Source organism: Lycorma delicatula, chromosome 2 (genome assembly GCF_047948215.1).
Source record: "Lycorma delicatula isolate Av1 chromosome 2, ASM4794821v1, whole genome shotgun sequence".
NCBI lineage: Eukaryota > Metazoa > Arthropoda > Insecta > Hemiptera > Fulgoridae > Lycorma > Lycorma delicatula.
Genome location: NC_134456.1, coordinates 238,362,574 through 238,387,138, shown reverse-complemented (window position 1 = coordinate 238,387,138; position 24,565 = coordinate 238,362,574). Strand labels below are relative to the sequence as shown.

The following is a 24,565-nucleotide window of genomic DNA, read 5'->3' as shown; positions in this document are numbered from 1 at the left end:
GCTGCAGAGGTAATGCCCGACTCGCTTGTTTGGAATGAAATCAACTTCAAGTGGAATGCATGTCGCATTATAAATGGAAGCTACATTGAACCAAAGTGAATGTTGGGTGGCAAGCATGATGAGTTTTCTATGAAATGAGACTTTCAACCAAATCTATAAGTTATCTCAATAAATTTTTATATGCTTTTAAAATTCTGAAGGATATTTTGAATTGTGCAGTACTTATATTTATTTATTATTCAAATAAGCGTTTATATAATTTAAATTTATATTAAAATAACATTAATAATAATTACACATTACAAAATAAATGGAATAATTCTTTGGTCTTGTTAATTCTTATTTATGAATTGTTTGTTTTAGACTATAGAGTCTAAATGTCACTCTAATGAAGGGAAACTGCACTTAATTTGGTGATCTATGGAAATCTTTTTTATTAAAAAGATTGTTTTGTTTTGTGGATTGGCATTTTATCCTTAGTTTAACCTTCAATTTTCAAGAAGGTTATACCCAGGATGTTCAAGGTGTTTGGAATCACCAACTTGTAAATGACCTTTTACAGATTTGTTTAATTTTTTTCTAATATTAAATCCCAGTTTTAATTAATTAATTTTAAACTGGATTAATTTTTTTTGTTATTATTATAAAATGTAATAAATTTTTAATCATTAATTTGAAGTCATAATAAATAAAATAAACAATAATAAAATGTAGTGGCAAATGATGAATGCAAGTATATAGACTTTAAATAAACATTCTGTAAGGTGTATTCCATATTTCAGGATTTAAATTAAATGATTAATACAATAAGGGACACTTCTTTTTTAATTTTACCAAGATCGAATCTCTGTATTGGTATTGGTCCCATGCTCTTAATCAGCTTCTTAATTATGTCCTGAGTGCATTTTAGCATTCTAAATCTACTATAACATTGAGTTGAAATAACATACTCATTAAAACCAATAACTTTATCTGCAGTATCAAGTAAAGTGGCCTTTACTCAAAGCCAAGATAAAAATGCCAGTGATATTACAGTCAGTAATAATGTATGCATTTGATAAAGATAAAACGCTAATTAAAGATTAAATTTGTATTATTATAAATGGCTAAAATTTGTAACTTCTCTTCATTTCAGAATTGGTTAAGTGCAATCAAAAAAGCACAAGACTTGTATGCAAGCGCAAAAAGAGCAACTGCTGGAAGTAGTCACTCAATTCTCGCTCTTAGTCGACAGCCAAGTAGTTTCTATGATGATGATGTTGCAGAGGACAATGATTACGATAGTCATAGTGTTGCATCCCTTGGGTTATTTCCAATTCGTAGCCCTCGAGGATCTACCAGAGGAAGTAGCCTTAATCAGTCACATAGGTAAAACATTTCTTTTTTGTAAGTATTATCAACTGATAAATGTCATTTATTTTATTTATGTTTGATATTTTATTGGTTACTTTGCATATCATAAACTATCTTGCAGCAAATTTAGGGTATAGGTATACCTATTAATTGGAATCATTTTCCAGAGTTCATAGGTCACAGTCTTTTTATCTCTCTAGTTTCATTTATAATGTTTTATTGTTAAATATTCTTGCCATATTAAGTAAATATTTTCCAGTAATCTACAGCACATGGTGACAAAAAAAAAAATGAAACTGAATTAAGTTCCATTAGTTAAACATAATTATTTAATTACTGCATATAAGATTTTCTTCTCTCTTGTTAGAAAAAGTATACATAAAATGTACTTTTTCTTACAAAAAAGAGTGGTTAATTTTTTTATTTTATATAAAGTATAATAAAAAAAAACTAGAATTTTAATTTTTATCAAAGAGGATTTACTTATTCTTCTATATTGATTTTGTCACCTTCAAATTAATTCCCCAGAGATGTGACACACTTGTGCCAGCATTTTTTTCAATCCTCAAAACATTTGTAGAAAGCATTTTTTGGTACAACCTTAACTAATTTTTCTTTATTTCATCTGTTGCTGAAAATTGTAGTCCTTTTAACATACTTTTTATCAGTGGGAACAAGAAAAGTCACAAAGGGCTATGTTTAGAGAATACATATAGATTGTAGCATCATTATTTTGTTATTTTTGGCTAAATAATCTCGAAGTAATAATGAAGTGTGAGCTGGTGTGTTGTCATAGTGCAATCCAATAATTGTTTTCCTACATTTTTGCTTGTTTTCTTTAGATTACCTCATGTAAATGATTAATATTATACTATTTGTTGACCATGCAACCTTGTAAGAATCCATTACGGATGACACCACCCATTAATACAGTTAGGAGAACCTTAACATTTAATTGAACTTGGTGTGCTTTTTTCATTCTTGGTTTTTCAGGAAGTTTCCAATGGGATGGTTGAGTAGTTTTGTTTCATTATCATGACTATAACTCATATTTCATCACCTGTTATGGCATAATTACTATTTACTGTTATGGTATTACATAATTCTGAGCATTGGTGATGTCAACTAAAAATCGTTCTGCTGTGTTCCATTTGTTGAAAATTGAATAGTTTTAGAATAAATTTTTCTTTTACTCATTTCACCCTAAATCCTTTGTTCCATCATTTTCAAACAAAGTAAATCGCCACTTGTAATAAAAAAATATCCTAATTACTGGGCTGCCAAATATGAACTACATGCTTCACATGGAAGAAAATGTTGACACATTTTCATACATTATAGATATAGATCACTTACAGATTACAAAGAAATTTTATAGATTTTCATGACATAAAATAATAGATCTGTATAATTTAAAACACAATACAAATGTACATAAAATAATACATTTATTTTAATTGTTATAATAATGCTTTTTTTTTAATGTAAATTAAAGATTAGAAATCTGAATGGTGTTGCAGATTTTGACTTAACTTGTGTGTTTTTATTTTTTTATAATTTATCAGTTAAATACAAAAGAAAATAAATTGAATGTCAGCATTATTTTGTTATTCTTAAGAGAAAAATGTGTTTAGGTTTTCAGTTAACGATGTTATCCATGTTTGATCAATGAGAGAATTTAAATGTGAGATTTATTTTAATGGAAAAGGTTGATGTTTTGAACGTTACATGACATTGAAATCCAGAAAAGTGAGATGGAACAGACAAATGAATTAAAATCCACATATGTGGATTTTAATCCAACATGTGGATTTTTTATAAATCCAACATGTTTTTTTCATTGATGGCAATTTAATTATTTAAAAGAAAATACTGAGCAAGTCTGTGATAGTGCTGTTTTTTATAACACATTTTGTAAAATATTTTCTTATGTATAGATTTTTATGTTTACATTCTTTTAATTCTTTATTATTTACCTTATCATACTTTCTGGGATAAGGAGATTCACCTCCATCTGGATCAGTGGCATAAAATAAAAAATAAGAACCCCTTCATTAAACTCCTACAGACTTCTTCATTAAAGATCCATTTATAGACAGCCCTTCTTTTATAGAACATCAGGTCTTAAATATAATTTGCTTGGATGAAAAATATACTCACCTTTAAAAATCTAGTTGGATGATATTTCTGCCAATTCAAAAACAGGAAAACGTATTAGAAAAAGAGACTGCTTTCAAAAAAACAACAATAGAAGGAAAGGCAGGTGGGAAAAGAAGCAAAGAAAAAAGAAAGTATTGGATATCAGCTGATTTGAAGAAAGAAAGGAATTACAAAGAGAAATGGTCACGAGAGAGAATTATGGTGAAAAAGGTTCTATTGAGAGCTGTCTATAAAAAGATTCAACATTGACAATGATGATTGTTTAATACAACATGCATCCAAACACTCGTATGTGTATGAGTCCAAGACTGCATATATATAAAAAAGTTGTTATTAGAAGACCATTTGATTGTCACCAATGATTGTTAGGTATAAAGAAATTTAAATAAAATATTCAGATTTTATCTAAAGTAATTGATTTCATCCAGGGTGTAAAAAGGTATGAAAACCCTAAAATAATTTTTCAGCAATTGAACATAGAAAAATTAAATTAAAAGATTCTCCTCCCCCCCTTAAAGTGACCTATTTTATGGCATGAGACAACCACACCCTAAGCAATCAAGAGAGGGAATTAAACAATTATAAATGGTAAAGTGGGGTTGTGACATCATTTTTGAAAACACTGAAAAACAAAAATTTTTAAATAAAAAATCTTCCACCTATGACAACCTAAACCAAATTTACAGCCATTTAATGTTTTTCACGGCTAGTTTCAAAAGTTGTCTACCTAAACAACAAGAGTGAAGTGCAAAAAAATATAATTTAGCTACTTTTTGGTATGAAACCACAACTTGGTGTGAACTGTAGGCTACTTTGAAATCTAGCTGTTGAAAACATGAAATGGCGATTTTGATTAGGGATTCATAGCCCAAAGTTTTTTACAACAATTTTTTTTAATGCAATTTAAAATAATGTATCACAATTATATAATTTTCATTTAAAATTTTTTAGTCGTTCCTTAATAGGTGCTGAGGGTGTGATGAAAAATACCCAAAAATAGACATTTCAAAGAAGGAGCGTTTGTTAAATTTAATTTTTCTATTTTTAACTGTTTAAAAGTTATTTAAGAGTTGCCATACTTTGTTAACACCCTTTTATGTGAAGTAATTGATTTTGACCAAACTCTAATATTATTTGTATCTTGTAGCAATCTATAATATTCCTGGTCATATTTGGTTTTGGTGATGAGGTAATTAATAGTCAGGTGCGCAAGAAGTAGGAAATAGAGAAAATATGTATATTTTGTTCTGGTCAATCCACTTTTTTATATTGGACATCTGTATATTATAAAATCTAGCTTTTTTTTTAACTTTCTCTGCAAGATACTTTTGTTAACATTACTTTAATTTGTAATACATTTTTACGTGATACCTTCATTTGGCTGTGTTTAATGTTGATACATGTCTACCTAAACAACAACAGTGAAGTGCCAAAAAAATATAATTGTAGCTACTTTTTGGTATGAAACCACAACTTGGTGTGAACTGTAGGCTACTTTGAAATTCTAGCTGTTGAAAACATGAAATGGCGATTTTGATTGTTGTTTAGTTAAGCCCATCAAACTCTTAATACCAAAATTGCAAAAGTAGTAAAATAAATTCTGCATTTATGCTGATGAATTTTTTTGTCGCTAAATTTTTGCAGTATCAAAATATAAAGAAGTAATTATTTCAAAATGTATTAATTAAGTTTTATAATAAGCCTGTTAATTTTAATTTATGAATATTATCATTTGAATTAATTAATTATTTCCAATAATTTAGAAATTCGTTTAAATTAATTAGTCAGTAAATTACTATTGTTAATATTACTATAAAATTTTGATTGTAGTGGTTCAGTAGAGATGGAAGGAGGTTCTTCTGTTAGCAGTATGAGCCAGTCCCGTGGTGTAAGTGTGGAAAATGAAATTAGGGGATCAAGCCAAAGCTCAGATGAAGGAATTCCTCCTCTTAATCATGAAAAATCTCCTCCTAGAACAGATAGGTATAACATTTTTAATTTTTTCCATGTAACATAATACCTATGTAGTTTTACTTTATTATATATTTTTTTTATGATTTAGTAAAATAATAAAAAGTTTAGAACAAAAAATATTATTTTCTGGTAATTTTAGAGATAATTTTATATTATAGGAGTTGAATAAATTACCAAATTTATCAAATAGGTTCTTTAGCCATGACTGTGCCTTCATATGCTACCCTTAGACAGGAAAATCTTTTACTGTTTTATGTTGTGAGTGGCCACCCCAACTAATTGATTTATGTGCAACTGGTGAATGCTCTTTTGAGAATGATGTATCTTTTATTTTGCTTCTCCATGTAAAAAGTGTAATCTTATTAATAGTGTAATGCTAAAATATTCAGCTAAATGAATTCTGTTCTGTTCCGAACAGTGTTTACTTTTTTTTTAATTTATTAGATTTTTAATGTTCTAGACAAAAGATCATGAACAATCTGTAAACAAAAACAATGTTTTTTTAGAAAATCAGGAATGGCCATATTTATAGTTCAGTAACAAAGAAAGTCACTGATTTTTATAGTAATGATTTGAATCCATGAAAAAACAGACTGATTAGTATTTTGTTACATTTAAAATCATTATTCTAGTTGAAGTTGAAATGAAAAAATGTGTTTTATATTATTCAAAATTTTTTATTGTTCTGCTGTTATCTGATTCTTAATTTTATGTTTATTGTAGGAGAAAATGTGCAAGCCCGAACACACTCAGTATACAAGTACCAGTATTTTCCAGTTTGGGCAGTCACTGCCAGACTTAAATCAAGTATCATACAGCACAACTTCTGCAAGTTCCAATTCAGGAATGTTACTTGTACCTCGTCGTGGCTCACCCCATAGAGGTACATCATACCCTCCTCCTTCTCCTCCCCTTCGTCGTGCTCCTGCTTTGACGCTTTCCAGAAATCCACCTCTGCTCAAGACCAGACATGTTGGCTCCACTTCCTCCAGTCTTGCCACAACTAGCTGTGATGTTGACATTCCTGTTATTGCTGGTCAGTGACGTTTGTCAAATGTCTTTATGTGTCTGTTGTATTCTACTAACTGTTGGTACCATTCTGTTTATCCCATTTCATGTTTGTTTTTGTTCATTTACTTTGTTTTATGTTTATACAAAATAATTTAATAGGTAATTAATCAGTTGGTGTATTACATTATAAAATGAATACATTATGTAAAATTTCCTACATCAAACTAGTAATGTAATATTAAGTGTTTGATACAGCAATATATTTGGGTTTTTAATCATCCATTGTTCTAAGTTAATGTACTAAAAAGATGTCATTAGATGTTGAATGGCAGGCATTATAAGTATAATACGTAATTGTTAGTAAAATAATAAATGAGCCTTAACCAGTTCTGAGTTGTCCAAGTAATATAATTAAATAATAATTAATGTTTATATATTTGAAAATTTTTTACTTAACTGTGATTCCTCATGGAAATTAACCATGCTGATGATGTTTTAAAACATGGAAAGAATTTATCCATTAACAAAAGAAAAATAAAAAATGTTTTTATGTAACAAAATAATTTACTGAATATTGTATAAAACAAAGTACAAGGGATTAAATATTGGCATTAAATCTTAAAGATTTCAAAGAAGCATAGACAGTATTTAAAAACATAATTGTTTTTAATAATTATGTGATCATAATTTTATTTGTGTTACAGTTTTATTAACAAGAATTTTTTTATTTCATTTATCAGGTTTGTGACTTTTCATTTAAAATACTTACCAGTGCTTTCCTTTTAATTAACAGTTGACAGTAGTATAAAAAAACTAAACAATAATAAAATTTACTTCTACTTTCACGAATCCCTGCTATTATGAATTTCTTTAATGATTTACTGTTATCACATTTTACTGTTATGAGCAATGAATAGATTTTTAAAACATTATAAACATTGCAGATTTTAGTTACTATGTGGTCCTTTGAGGTAAATATTGATGAGGTTTATAATAATGCAAATTTTTCAGTCAGGTATATCTTTAAAAAATGTAAATAAGTAAATGTGTTAAAAAGCATTTCCTCTTAATTGTAAATGAAATTAGATAAATTCAAGAAATCAGATTATAGAAATTCAATTCAGTATTATTATAAATGATGAATTTAATAAATTTGTTATTTATAATTTTCTTAACTAATACATCATTTAACTATTAATACTTCGGTTGGATTTCTTTTGGTGCAGAATCTTAAAGAAAATAATTTTCATTTATGATTTACTAAGAGATGTTTCAAGAATTAAAAAATTTAAACAGATAAGAGGTCTGTTCAAAAAACTGTCAGAATTCTAAACAGAAATGAATTCTAAATTAAATAGAATTTTTTTATTATGAACAATTGGTTGAATTATGGAAAATGATCTGAATATTTTATTATAATATAATATATATAATGACTATTTTATTATTATTATTATTTTGACTGGTTGTAAGACTTGCTAAATTATATTAGTCACCCATTAGAAACGATTGAGTGAAATGGTTTTATCAACTCTAGTTTATATTTTGAGGTAAAATATGAAACAAGATGAATGAATCAATTTTTTCAGAAAACTGGGGAAAAGCATTATAGATATTTACTAATAAACTAGTAGCTTTAAGTACCATATTATATGTACATGTTTCTGAGTGGTTTAAAAATTCAGAGGATCGATTTAAGTTAAGACTGATTAAGATGAAGAACATCCTTCAACAAGCAGCAATGATAAAGTTATCAGAAAAATTCATTTAGCCATCCAAAGTAATCATAATCTTATAAATAATGGATTGAAAATTCGGCGACTAACTTGGAATTGCATAAAACTATTTTCGGATTGATACCTACAATTTAGTGAGAAGACTCAATCTTTGGAGTTCAAGGCAGTTGATTCTCTGTAACCCAAGAAAACTTGCCAAATTTTCAGCCAGATGAAAGCAGTAATGGTTATTTTAAGGAGATGACCATAATCACAAGTTCTATACCAGAGTTCTCTACCTTTTGCTAGATATTGTACAGAATGAAGTCCCTGACAGCTGGAAACTACTTGTATTTATGACATTGCTCCAGTACATTCAGTCATTGTTGTATAATAAGTTTTTGTTAGACACAGTACTCCTGCAGTACCAACAGTCCAGTATTGTAGTCCTCATTCTTAAAAAAAAAAAAAAACTATTATTTCAAATTTTTGTGGAATAAACTTTTGTTTCCAAATACCAAATGATTCCTAAATGGGGAAAAAACAGTCATTCATCATAAAGTAGGCTGAAACTCTTGTAAGAAATAAAAATTTTTAATTTTTATTTGTAATATAATTTTTTTCTTTTCTTTTCTTTTAAGTTTTAAAGACTGTAGCATATATTCATAAAATTCCTATGTAAAAGATTTTCTGTTACCCAATTTTTAAATTTATTGTTAAATTAAGGTAAGGGTAAATTATAAATCAGTAAGAGAAATCCATTGGCTAATTTTCACCCATTTTTCATACCCATTGTACTTTTTGTAAGGACTTTATTCATAAAACTCTGTTATATATGATATAAGATGAATTTTTTTTATATCTGTTGGAACATTTTTGTTCATTTTCTTAATATTAAATGATTTTGTAAAAAAAAAAACAAAAAGAATTAAAAATTGTATATATTAAAAACTTAAAATTTTGAGTTTTTTTTAACAGCTATAATATAAACAGGTTTTTTTTAATCGCGAGAATTTGATGCAAGTTAGGGTCTCAATGTGAACATGCACTTTAGGCTTACCCGTGACTGGTAAGGAACTCAACCCCAGTTCCTTGTGTTTGCGGTCCAGCCATCTCTGGAGGTCCAAGATCAGCCTGTTGGTCCTTCTGTTCTTTATCAATTGATCTCATTTCTTCTGCCACTTGTGGACAAGGCGGATACAGAGGCATCTGCCTTACTCACTCCCCTGTATATTTCCTCCCTCTTAAACAAGGAGATCCAAGGGCGAATATAGGATAAAACTATTTAAATTATATTTTTATTATCATAACTATTATAGTTTATAGTTTTTACTACTCTTATAGTTTTAAAGTTCAATTTATTGAATTTTTTTTTATTTTGTGCTAAGCAAGAAAATATTAAAAATCCAAAGTTCACAAACAGTGGTAGAGTTTTAGTCATAACTTCACAAAATCTTAACTTATTAATAGTTTTATATCACAGATCCATTCTGATTTATATATTATATATTAATAATTTTATATATTATTTATATGTATTTCTCAGTCACATATTCTATACCTTGCTGATTTTTAAATATAGCCTCATTAAACATTATTTGAAATTCTCATTAATTTCTGTTGCATCAATTTCATGTTCTAAAAATCAATTTCTAAATTCTTTATTTACATGTGTGTATACATGTGTGCAAATCCAAATTGTGGAAAACTTATCTTGAGTATGTGTTTATTAAGTTTGGATTTTTCCTAATTTTTGTAATACATTCAATTTTACAAGATTTTAAAACATTCTTTTTTTTTAGAAGCAGGATACAAGAGATACAAGTATACAAAAAAGACGTTCATGGAATTGTGCTGTAGGACCTTCTCCAGAAATAGTTGGAACAAATCAAAGTAGCAATGATCTTTTAACACCTAGCGGATCACAAGCCCAAGGTCAAACAATTACATTGAACAATGAGAGTATTATTAGCACAAGTGGCATCAGTTGTAAAAGTGGAAGTATTGCAAGTAACCTTGATCAATTTTCACATGACACTGCTGCAAGTAAGAATTCATATTATAATAATAAAATTATTTAAATTATAAATTTGTCATTAGGCCTAAATATTCATGTACATATACAGCAGTTCAGTTTTTAAGCTGCTCAGCCTGTTTCCACATATATATATGTATATTTGAGGTCTGTTTAAAAAATAACCAAATTTTTTAAATTATGCACCAATATTATATTGGTGATATTTAGTGACATGCGATTGGCAGCATTGTGTTCTGTATAACCTCCTCTGTAACCATATGTTCTTTGATTGTTGATATCTCATTTAGTTTTCACGTTATTGTTATTTGAGTGCAACATGTTTAAGTGTTAGTAGAGATTTTTGTAATGTGCAATTTTTTGATGATCGAACATATGTCTCAATGTCGTAGCCATAAACCCAGCTTTCATCTCCCATTATGATCCTTTGCAGGAATGTTTCATTGTCATCAGCTTGTTAAAGGAGTTACCAGCAACTGTCTACTCAATATTCTTTTTGCTGTTTGGTCATGAAACGAGGAACAAACTTTGTTGCAACTCTATGCATGTTCAATTTTTCAGTCAAAATGTCATGGCATGATCCATTTGAGATGCTAAATCTTTCTGCAAGTTCTCTGACAGTCAGTTGGTGATTTGCATGCACCAGATTGTTGATTTTCTGAACGTGTGTGTCATCAGTCAAAGTCAAAGACCTTCTTGGTTGAGGATCATCTTCAATTAGCTGACAACCACTTTTAAATTGAGAAAACGATTTGCAAGTGCAAGTGCTTTGGGTTGTAAAGCATCATCTCCATAAGCTTGTCTCAAAACTTGAAAAGTTTCTGTGAAAGTTTTCCACAGTTTCACACAAAATTTTACGTTGTATCATTGCTCTTGAAAAACATACATTACAAAAATCGCTAATAACACTTAAACATGTTACATTCAAACAACAATAACACAAAAACTACAAGAGATATCAACAATCCAAGAACATGTGGTTACAGAGAAGGTTATGCGGAACACAATGCTGCCACTGCACATCACTAAATATCTCCGTTGGTTCATAATTAAAAAAGTTTGGTTAGTTTTTTAACAGACTTTGTATGTTGGGTGAGCAACTTAAAACTGAACTGCTACAGACTAAACACAGTTGTGACACGTAAAATTTTATGAATGAAATGAAAAAATGAAAATGTAAATTAAATAAAACTCTGTATTTAAACTATAGTGTAAGTGTATATAATATGTATTACATATTAAGCTGTATTAATCAAATTAATACCATAAATGGAAACTTGCTAATCATTTGTACTAAAAAAATGTATTAATTTGGTTAATACAGCTAAATAAAATAAAATTCAAACATTTCAAATTGAAATTATCTGAAAGAAGATAACAATTTTTAGACATTTTTTGTCAGAAAAATTACAAAATTAGTACACCTTCAAAAATAACATCTCATGATTAATAGATTAATACTACATCATAAGAATTTCAATTTTTAATAGATAAAACGAATGTGTTATGGCTGTTGCGATGTGGAAGACCATAAAACTTTTGTGGTAGGTTTTAGAGTGAGTATGACCTGTAGATCCATAGATGGTGAATTGAAACAATGCCTAGTTGCTTCCTGAATTGTTCTTTAATTCTTCTTGACATTTCGATAACTTATAATTGAACATTTAACATATAATGTAACACGTATAGTTAAACTATAAACTTAGTGTTCATCTGAACATGTCCATCCGCACTAAATGTGCAACATGTCCGCTCTAGGTCAGAATCTGGCGCCGAATGAATACAGGTCGCTACATCATAATGACCACTCCTTGCGGTATTATGACGTAGGACATCGTATGACCATAGCTTGCCGAGCCCTCACTAGGTAGCAGAACCCAATGGTTCTGCTACCTAGTGCTAAGGTTATATAATATTATATATTTGAGTTATTAACTCAGATATCTCATATGAAAATTCTAAAATACAAAAAAAAATCATATGAACAGGAAAGTTCAGTTTTATTAAAAATTCTCTTAATTGGTTGGTTGCAACCAAATACAGTTCTAGTAAAACACCGATGGATATTGTTTTGAGACTTTGTTAATTTTACATATGACTAATAAAAAATCTGAAGACAATTAGTCATTCATTGAAAATTATGTCCAAATGTTTAAAACATACTGTAATGACAAAAAAGGAGAAACTTAATTTAACCCTTGGGTGCCATATTTGGATAAACAGATGTTGACATTATGTTTTAAAGATGCCAAACTCTTTTATACAGGATTATGGTAATTTAAAAAGAGCTACATTCATTTTACTGGTTATAAAAAAAATAATGACAATAATAAAAGAAATACTATTTTCTTTGTATAAAATCATATTTAACCGTACCTACTTTTTTTCAGTATTAATATTATTTGTGAATTGTTAGTATGTTGGAATTTGGCGTAGTAATAAAAAACAGACTTTTCTGCAAGAAAAACAACCAAGTCTTTGCTGAAAAGAGGAAAATTGCTGTGTCTGCAAAGCAATCGGCAAAAAAGTAACAAAATAAAAAAGTTGATTTTTAATGTGCAGCGTGTAAAGAAGTTATACAATATATACTACACTAAATGTATTTGCAATTTTGAAACAAAATTTATTTATATATGTGCATAATTATCATTGAACAAATCTTATTTAATGTTTATTTGATTTTATTGAGGCTGACTTTTTTCATTTTCATTTTTACATTTGGATAGAAAAATTGCTAAAATATGTCAACTTTGCAGTTTATTTTACTAAAGTTTTAAAATTTAGTGTTCAGATATAAAAGTATAGTATTTTTTAAGAGATATACTTTTATGTTAAAAGAATTTTTTGCATATGCAACAAATTTCATTATAGTATGTATTTTAAACAAGTTTATTACAAAATTTTAAAAATGATGATAAGTGTTTGTGTAAGTTTATGGAGAATTCAATTTTTTTAATGCTAATAACATTTTATAGTATCATTATTTCTGAAATGATCATACTAATTTATACACTTTTCATTTGAAAAAAAGTCAGACATTTATATTTTTTTAATATGGAAAAAAAAAGAAATTAAAGGTACAAAAATGACCATACATTTAATAATAATAAAAGGATATGATTTATCACGATTCAATTATAAATATCAGTTTTACTGTGCTAGCCACAAAAATAGAGATTCAGTGATACCAAGGAGTATATTTTATGTAATTTTTTATAAAATTCTCAGTCAACTTAAAATTACAAAATTTAAATTTTACCCTACATTATTTTGAATAATAATGGTATTTTTTTTAACTGAATAAATCAGACATTAAGAAACAGTTTTTCTTTAAGATAACAGTTGATGTAAAGAATAGTTATGAAAAATATTAGAATATTATGCTGATAAGTGTTGTTCTAAATCTTAATTTAACCGACAAAGACATTTTTCCTTCCACACAACATAATTATTCCAAATATTAGAGGGCAATTTTTGGTCTATCTATAATAAATTAATTTGTAGGTTTGGTCATATTAATTTATGTAGTAAACTAGTAGTGTATTCATAATTACATGTGACTTGTGTAATTAGACTGTAAATTATGACTCCAAGATAAGACATTTCTCTGAAAGACGAAACAAATGCGTTCTGGCACCTCAAATTTAAAAAAATAAGCACAAAGTTTCTATTTGTTTTATTATACAGAATAAGTTTATAAAAATTTATAACCAGCAAAAATTCCTTCAGTTTATTTAAATAATATAGACTGTAAAAGGAGTGTTTAACATTTGTTGCAAGCAGACTAATTTTATAGAATGAGATTAAACTACTGCATTCTTTGGAAATGTTGCTTCCTGTCTATATAAATATAAATATTTATAAATATATGTAATTGTTAGAACTATACCAAAAACTGTGGAATTTTTTTTATTATAAGTTGTGGATATTTTTCTGTGCGAGACAATCGCATATATTATAGAAAGTTGTTTTTTGCCTTATCTTGTTTGTATTAGGTTATGTACTACTTGTTAAGGTATTAAAGCACTTTCTGTTTGATTTCCTCATGTAATAAGGTTAAAAAGGATCTCTAAAAATGGTTTTAACACAATATTTAGTTTTATTAAATAGTATATTGCCTAATATTATTGATGTTTAATATTTTTCTGAAAAAAAATATTTGTGTATGTAAACAAAAGTAAATTTATAGATATATTAACTGAAGTATATCTCAGAAGTTCATTTCTAATAAAAATTAATTTAAATATCTCTTATTTTATCCATTAAATAATATTTTTATCCTAATTGGATAATAAAAAATGTTTTCTTACTTTATAGACCACTGATTTGCTGTATTATTATTAAATTATCATTGAAGGTTTTTAATAAATTGTCTTCTAAGGAAAAGTGTGCTTTTCTACCTATAAAATCTGGTTGTTATTAATTATATGGAAATTATAATCAATATGAATATTGTAGAAATGTATTTCTAACTGAAATTCTCAGAATGTTCAATTTGCCTTTGATTAAACCAAGTATTTAAAAAAAAAATTATTTTACAAATAAATGTAAAATTATTACAACAGATTTTTTCTTTTTTTAACCTCTGGGACCACTGTTAGGTATTACTGCAGAGGATGAGATGAATGACAATTTTTGTAGTGTGTGAAAATGCCATGCCTGACCGGGATTCAAACCTGGAACCTCCAGATGAAAGGCCAAGACATTATCATTTGCGCCACAGAGGCCACCTTTTTTTTTTTTTACAATAAATGTTTAACATGTTGAATGACAACCACCTTTATAAATATCCTTTTTAGAATTGCTAGACATTTATTTTAATCTACTATAAAAATGTCAGCTAATTTAGTATGCTTCCAACACCTACATTTTATTTGGTTAATGTAGTAAGCAATCTACGTCTGTAATTAGTTAGTTCTTAGATGATGCCACTGAAATGCTATATTGAAATAAGAAAATAAATATAAAAAAGAATGAATAAATCGACTAATTTAAGAATAAATGGAATTATTTTTACTTAATTAATACCAAAACTATAAATATAATCTAACCAAACTTACCCTATGCTCGCTAGTCAAGATTAATGAGCAAAGTGAGTGTAGGTTAAGTTAGGGTAGATTATATTTATATTTATAAGCATAAAATTCTAACATGTGCTGGTTAATTTATTTTTTAATTAGTTCATTTATTCATTTTTTTTTTTTTGTATTTATTTTCTTATTTCAGTACTGTGTTTCAGTGGTTTCTAAGAACTAACTACAGAGATAGTTCGCCTACTATAGTAATACCTTTTATGTAATGATTAAAACATAAATTTCATTTTAAATTAATTGAAACTTTAAATTATTTCATTTTATCCCATACATCATTTGTATTTGAATAATAGATTTTTTATTTTAAAAAATGATATTAACATTCACTTTTTCATTTAAAAAAAAATATGTTAATATTTTATAAAAGCTTACATAACAAATTTTAAAATATTTATGCAACATAAAAGCATTTCATTACAAATTCGTTAATGTATTTTATCAACTAAAAATACATTAAATATTATCATTTGTTTTTGAATGACATAAAAGCCATATAGTTTTTAAAAACAGCTTGGAATCAAAACTAAATCACTCTTATTTTATTGCATTAATATATTTTATAATTTTTAATATTTGAGGGTTAACATTTTTTTTATTTTGATAAGACCCTTGATGATACTCAAAGTCTTAAGCAAATCAATACAAAATAATTGATCTTTGAGTTGCTCAGAATTACCTCTCTCAGGTGCCTGCCATTTGAGAGAGGCTTTGTTTGAGCTTTCCTATGAACGGTTGTTAGTCTTATATTGGGATTCCTCTGAGATTAGATCATCCTTTTTCATGTCCATCCATTTTCCTTATTTTTGATCCCTTCTTCCTCATCTTCATTTCTGTGAGAATGGGAAGGTCCTATCTTCATAGTGAGCGTTCCAAGACCTATAAAACCATATTGTGATCAGGTAAAATGTCTTGCGATGATCAACCAGGCAACTCTATTTCTGTTTAGTAGTTAGACAGCAAGCCCAATGGCTGATGTGACTATTGGATATAAAGCCAGATCTCATAATTTTTACTCTTTTATAAAATAAGAATATTTTTATTTAAAGTATGGTTTTATGGATAAAATAAGTTAGCCAGAATTCAAAACTAAAACTTTAAAATCAAGAAATTTCTGGACTTCAAATCTAGATTTCAGTATCTATGATTGTTATGTTTTTTATTCAATTATGAACAATAAATTGACAGGTGCCTTCCTTTAGAAAATGTTGGGATCCAAACATAATCTTACTTTTTGTACATTCTGTATATACTCTACTTTTATCATCAGCAACCACTTGATTACATGAAACTCTTTTTGTGTGAAGCAGGTGAAAACATATAAAAAAAAGAAAAGTTCATCTTCAAAGTGAAATTCTTCCTCCAGCATAATAAGTACTTGTAGAGAGTGTAACACAATAATCTCTTAAGCTGAATGAATATCTTCTTTAATAAGTTTGTCCACATTTTATACTCAAAATTTTCAGACTGTTAATTCAATTAAATGTGGTTGTTGGTCATGTCCAGATTGAATATGGCTAGTCTCAGCGGCTCAACCACTAAAAAGTATACCATTTATTTTACATTCAATTAAAAATATCACTGCAAAACTGTAGTGATAAACTTCGTTACAGCACATATCATGAAAAAAAATCTTGCCTTTAATATTTTATTTTATAAACCTAGATCCATACTGGCTTTGTTCTTTATACCTTGATCTTTAATTTATTAATATTTTAATTTTTCATTAAATTCACCTGCTACATACAGAAAATTTATTTAATTTGGTGAAACAAAATTGTTGTACCCTATTTTATATACTACCTATTAATAAACTTTAACCGATATAATATATTACTTAATAACGTTAATTTAACCATAAAAGGCCTAACTAGTCTATTGCATGTGCTTGTATTAATTAATTATTAAGTTAATATAGTATTGGACCAAAGAAATTAATATTTTATCTTGCAATATAATTATATACATATGTATCTTGTAGCATTAACGTATAAGCTTACCAGTGTATTAGCAATATTCAATTTTCTTCTTACTGTTAAGTAATGATTTAATAAATATTAAATATGTTATTCTTTATAAAATATTCCATTTACTATCTAGTAATTAAGAAAAATTTTATAAAATTTTGATTTTAATTTAAAAATAAAAATTTAATTTTCTAATAAAAACATTTTTAAAAGAAATTATAATATAGATGTAGTTGTTTTCACTAAAAGTAATGATGTTAATTATATAATCAATCCCTGTTATGTACAGAGTGAAGATCACTTATAAAGCTAAAAATCTCCTACATTTTGATGGGTTTGCTTTGGTGATGTATGGTAGTATGTTTGGTTCAATGAATAAAGTGATGAATGTTTGTTTAGTAGTTGTAGAATGTATGTGGAAAATCATGTAAATAAAATTAAAGTGACCAACTGACGTACAGTCGCTTACAGTTTTGTGCAAAACATAATAATGTATCCTATATGGATACTGGATACAGGAATGTTGCATTTATATGTTGATTTCATTTATTATATTCTTCTATTACCGTTGGTTGTTGTTTTTCAGCCCAGGAAACAAGAAAGATGATTTTTGACTGTTTTATCAAGAATAGCTTTTTTTAATGCACTTTTGTGACAAGTTTTATATTACATAATTTAAACTGATAATTAATTATAAGCAATATTATGAAATTCATCATTTTTTGTGTTATCTTTTTAAAACAAAATTGATTTATTTAATGATGAATTTTGAACTTCTGTGAATTTAAATTGTAAGAAAAGGATTTAATCATTTTTTTTTATTTTAATTTTTTTTAGTAATTTGGCCTATAATATAAAATATAGTAAAGTTTGGAACCACACATTTATTATTTTATTTTTTTTAGTCAAGACAGTATATATATATACATACACACACATGTAAACTGATATTTATAACACTAAGATAGCTGAAGACATCAAATATTTTAAGACATAAAACAGAAGAAAGAAAAATTTTTTTTTAATTCTATCATATATAAATTTTGTTAATCTTAACCCTAGGCACACCCAGCTCTATAAAGATTTGCATGTCCACCAAGAGAGGGACATTTTGTCCCTCTCTTGGTGTGACTGTCATTCAGAGTCATTTAGAATAAAAATTGTGTATGCATTGATACACATTATGTCAAGTAACGTAAAGAATGCTGACAATGGCCAACGACGAGTGCCTCGTTTTGTAGAATATTCCCTTGCCATCTGGTTGATTGTATCTATGCTTCCTTTAGTCATATTGTATTTACATCAGGCTTTCTTTTATTGTTTTCTGAAATTTTCTTGTCACTATGTTTGATAGATAGCACGAGAAGCACAAACCTTTTTGGTTTTCTCTGGATACATATGTCACTGGTGCACTGTTTGGAGAAGATTCGGTAAAGGCAAACACAATTGCTAATTTCTCTCTGTCATTTCAATTTATAATTGATAATTTCTTTTAATTCATCCGGAATATGTTTATGATTTGGATGCAATGGCCCAATTACTGTCAGTCTCCAGTTTTTATGCCGTTCCTCCACCAGATCTACTAAAGTGAAGTACCTATCATTTGTGAAAATGCACCCTATGCATTTGATCGGTAAAAGCAGCCATTTTACAACTTCAGTAATTCCTTAGTTTACTCCTTCCTTCTTTTCAGCATACACTACATATTATACACATATCGGTCTGAACAATCTGCCAGTATTCTAATTAATATCCCACATTTACCTGGTTTGTTTTTTATGAAAACTGAAAGAACAGCTACCACGGAATAAATATAGCATTTTGTTTATAACAACATTGTTACCTGAATTATAATAACTTGGGAAAGTGTCATCTACCACTTCAAAAACTTCACGTAATGCTGTAAATTTATCATTCTCCCTTCGCTCCTCTCTTGTTGTTTTGTCATCAAATCTTATAATTTCAAGCAGATTGTAAAACCTAGTCCTACTCATACTAGAAATATATGCTGCATGTCTAGTTTTTTCGACCACAAACCACAAATATCAATGAAGTTGTCATTGAATTCTCAAATAAAAATCAATTCTCCAATAAATTCTTGTTTGTTAGCTCTCAACCTCTTCTGCAGGCTTCTTCATTAGTACAACTGTAGATTGTTCTCTGTGAAATATGTAGAAATTCTGCTGTAAGAATTCTAATGGTAAAGTCTTCTCAAATTTTTATTGTTTACTTGTTCAATTAGATCATCTTTTTGAACACTAGGTCTTCCACTTTTCTTTTCATCAAAGACATTTGTACAACCTTCATTAAACTCACAACACCATTGCCTTACCATTCCTTCACTCATTCCTGTAAAACCATGAATTTCACATCATTCATGATGAATTTTTGAAGCATTACTATAAATGAATGAAGTATTATTTACTTTATTAGCTATTCTCTATTTTTAAAGAGTGAAGGATTCACTTTTAGACCTAAATAATATTTCCATTTTCATCCACAAAACGTCTGATAAGAATTACAGATAATTAATTTGAATTCCCAGTAAAAAATTTGTGACATATAATTCCGTATCTTTGAATTGATGATGTTTTATAAATTGTGCAACATCTATAATGTGCTTATTAATTATATAAAAATACAATAAATATTTATGTAAATAAAAGATAAATCAGATAAGTTACTATTTTGAAAATAAATTTCTAAAAAACTTTTAGGTAATTATCGTCTAAACTTAAAAATAATATCTCACTCTTTAATTAATATTAACATAAACTCTATTTATAAGTTATTGTGGCTTACAAGTAGCTTTTTCTTGCTCAGTAGTCCTAATCCTACAACTCAGTAAAGGTGAACAATAAAGGGGGTAACAACCCCCTTTATTTTTGCCACCCATTCCTTTGTTTTTAATTTTCTGTTTTGCCTACTGATTTTGAAATTCAATATTTTTTAAATTTTTTCTGTGTGAAACATGAAGTGGTAGGACTGAAATAAGTTCCAGGACGGATAATTATCTAAGAACAATAGACAAATGATTGAACTACAGAAATAAAATTAAGTTAATGTTTATTACTTTTTTTTATACTTAAATAATTTTTTAATTTTTGGTTATTCAGTTTTGTCTCAGTCCCCCACCTGAAATTATTGAAACGCAACTGTTGTTCATTGTCATTACCAACTTTAATTTTTTATTCTTTCCATTTTCCAACAAACAAAATCAAAGTTAATTTTTGTTTGCTACTAATTACATATGTTTTACTCATTAAAATGGAATGGCTTGACTATTACTGGATACATAGTTTATCACAAAAAAAGATATGAGAATTTTGATAACTATTTTTACATAAATTAAATAATTTATGTAAAATATAAATTTTATATGAACTGCACCAAAATACCAAATTATAAGATTACAGAAATCAATTATTTGGTTTATATAAACTGAATTATTCTAAACTGGAAACATACATAAAACTATATAACAAAGTAGTGTGATAGTTTAGAAAAATTACTATTTACTTTTGAAAGTAAATTTAACTAATATAATATTTTTAATAGCATACTCCATAATATTAGACACTCTTGTGGCCATCATCAGTAATGGTGCTGTTGTTATCATTCTGGTCAAATAATATAAATCTGACAATATTTTTTTGAGTTAGAGTTAGACATATATGTATTTCGAATATGGTTTAAATTTATGTTTTGTTATGATCAAAATAAGATACATTTTGGAACAGAATGAAATGAATATTTCTAAAGCTGTGGGTAAAAGCATAGTCAATATTTGCCTACTATCTCAGATAACAAATTTATTTATGTTAACAACAATCTATTTTTATATATATAAAAAAGAATTAAATCTTAACAATAAGAAATTTATAAACATAAAAATTATATACTAAATAAACTGTCACAATTGAAATTCAGCATATTTTTTAACAACATTCTAAATGTACATCTTTTCAAATAAAAAAAAATGCCAGCAAATTATATTAAATGACAACAGGATGAGAAAAACATTACCCACTGTGTTGGTCTAGTGGTGAACTCGTCATCACAAATAAGCTGATTTTGAAGTTGAGAATTCTAAGTAAAGGGAACAACTAGGTTACTAGGTTTCTAGTTTACTAGGTTACTAGGTTTCAAATTCTAGTAAAGGCAGTTACTTTTATACGGATTTGAATACTAGATCATGGATACCAGTGTTCTTTGGTGGTTGGGTTTCAGTTAACCACACATCTTAGCAATGGTTGATCTGAGACTGTAGAAGCTACACTTCATTTACATTCATACATATCATCCTCTGAAGTAATAGCCTCTGGTGGTTCCAGAGGCTAAAAACAGAAAAAGATAGAGAACAGCAGTACTAAACACTAAAGACAGCTGAAAATTTGACTGAAAATATTTTGGAATAAATTATTAAAAAAGTTCCATTTAAAGATTTATTGTAAATCAGTTTAAAAGTTTATGTTTTAAATAATTTCCATTATCAATCTTCGCAGACAAAGATATAGCAAAATGTATAAACAATACAGCCTTTAGCACTTTTAATGTGAAATGTAGGTTATCATGAAGTATTATCACTCAGAGAAGCAGGCCATGTTCACATATTAAATAAATAAATATATATATATATTTTATAGATGGAGCAATTTTGAAGGAGTGAGTTTACTGTAAATTTATGGTACCCCATATTAGTTCAATCTTTGTCGCCCAAATTCCAAAAATAATTGGAATGAATCGTTTTATATAAAACTGAAAATTTAAATAATGGTTTGTTTTAAGCAATAAAAGATTTTTTCTACGTTCGAGTACTATTTACCTTTCTTAGCTTCATTCTTTTATAACATGTTGTCGCGTTTTGGAACCACTTCATTACTCAACATAGAAACTATAGTGATCTTAGCAGAAAAGATAATAGTAATAATTATTTTAATAAAATAATAAAAACATTATTAATTAAGAAACAGAAAATTTTTATTTAAAAAAAACCTATATTTCCCAATTTAAGTTTATTTAATATTTAAAGAATTTAATCATTTTCAATACTTATGATGTAAATTAAAATAATATGTAATAAGTTGCCAAAAAAAAGTAATGTGATGTATAACAATATAATACTCGTATAACAATTTTTAAGACTACTGGTATCTATCTTAATGCAGCTATGTTGATTGGACTAGTTTGCATTCTTTTTTATGTACTAAGTGTACCAGTAAGTTTTTATACCTCTGGAACATCAAGCCACGTATAATTAAGTTGGCCAGGTCTCAAACTATTCCACTCGACACAAGAAAGTAAATACTACCTTTCTGCAACATTTTGAAACGTAGTAATGCTGTAGTATATTTTCTGTACTAATCTTATTTACAATTAGTGTATATTTATGATGTATTTGTTTTGTATTTCCCATATAGCGTATGAATGAAGATAATATTGTTAATGAAAAGAAAATTTGAGCATCTGTAGCCTTGCTTTCAGAATTCACTTGTATGTAGTATTTAATTTAGATTATTCTTTCAATTTTTTGTTGTTTTGTTTGAATAACCTATGTTTTCATTAAATCAAATTTAGGTGACTGCAGAGTGCATTGTAATTACATATTTCCAAATTATTATTTTACATACTGATAGCATATCAGTAATGTGGTTGTGTGGTGGCCTGGTGTGTGTGTATATGTGTGTGTTTGAGTGTTAGTTTAGCCTTATATTAATTTAGATTTTTTTGTTTAATTTAATCTTTTGTTATATTTATATAAATGTTATTATTTTAAAGATATTAGAAATTATATGGAAAAATTATAAATATGAATTTGTTAATAAAAATGCATAATCTATTTGTAATATTTATGGTTGTATATACATAAAAATCATTTGTTTAGTAAGAAAGATAGTTTTTAACTTAAGTATTAGCTTTTTTTAATTTATCAGCTAGTATACATTTCTCTTTATACATTCAAATTTTAAGATAAGATATGGCCTAATTTATTAATTATTGTCTTATCCTTAGGTGAATAATTATTGTAAACTTAATTATTGTTAACTTCTTATTACAATGATTATAGTTTAACGTATTGTAAAATTAGTTTTAAATGTATTTAATGAATTAATCTATATAGATTTTGAAAGTAATGCCTCTAATTAAATTAAATTTTTATTTATTATTTTTTATTATAAAATAATAATTAATACTCACTTTTTGAATACCTGGAAATATATTTGCATAAGATTTTATTTTAGTAGTATAATCTGAAGTTTTATTTACGGTGTTAATAAAAATTTATTAATAATTTATAAATATTATAATTAATAAATTTTTATTAATAATACTTGTCTAAAAAGCTTAAGTTTAATAACCACTTAAAGAATAAGTTTCATTAACACAATCTGCCAATTAATAAATTGTAGTTCTGAACAGATCTTCTGGAAGTACATTTCCAGAATGTTTTCATATTGATATTTGTTTTTAGAGTAAAATATTAAATTGCATCATATATTTCACCCTTTTTCTCTTGTAATATCCTTCCCATGATGCTTTTTTCTTTATTGAATCCAGCAATAGTTTTCTTTGAATTATTTTTAATTAGTTAATTTTATTAAAACTTTTTCTTGGTAATTAATTTATCATAAAACAACAATTGACTTTCAATAATGCATATAGCATTAATGATATTTTGAAAAATTAATTGGCAGTTTTATGTACTATTATCTCCACTCCTACAGTTTGTATAACTAGTTTTTCATCTTAGCTATAAGTATTGTGTTGAATAAGTACATTTGTGGTTAAGAAATGTATTTATTAAAAAATAAATAGAAAGTACCATTTGTTCTATTCTATACCTGCTGAAAACTTTAGTTACTTAAATTCATCTTATACTTTCACATACATATGGCAAAACCAATCTCATAAAAATAATATTACAAACATTTTTAAAAGCTTGCTTTATACTTTTGTCATACTTTAATAGAATTATTATCATGCACTGCATGAGTTTAATTAGTAGGTTAATTTGGATTTCAAAAGATAACATCATATATTGAAATTTCTAATATATTTATAAAATATCAAACAAATTTTTAATCAAACAGTTACTATACAAAGTAACGAAATAGTAGAGTTTTTGCATAGTGAAGTTTTTATTTCATTTACTTAATTAACTATTACAATTTTCGCCAGGGGCTATGGAACTTAAAAAAATATCACACCTTAAGGAAACATCATACATAAGGAACTATCACAGAGCTGAGTGAATCATCA

The 24,565-nt window shown here is 27.1% G+C and overlaps 1 pseudogene; it reads left to right on the top strand.

Moving 5' to 3' along the window:
• Positions 1–10,244, top strand: part of LOC142319787 (pleckstrin homology domain-containing family G member 5-like) — an 88,953-nt pseudogene extending 78,709 nt beyond the window's left edge.
• The last annotated feature ends 14,321 nt before the right edge of the window (positions 10,245–24,565 follow it).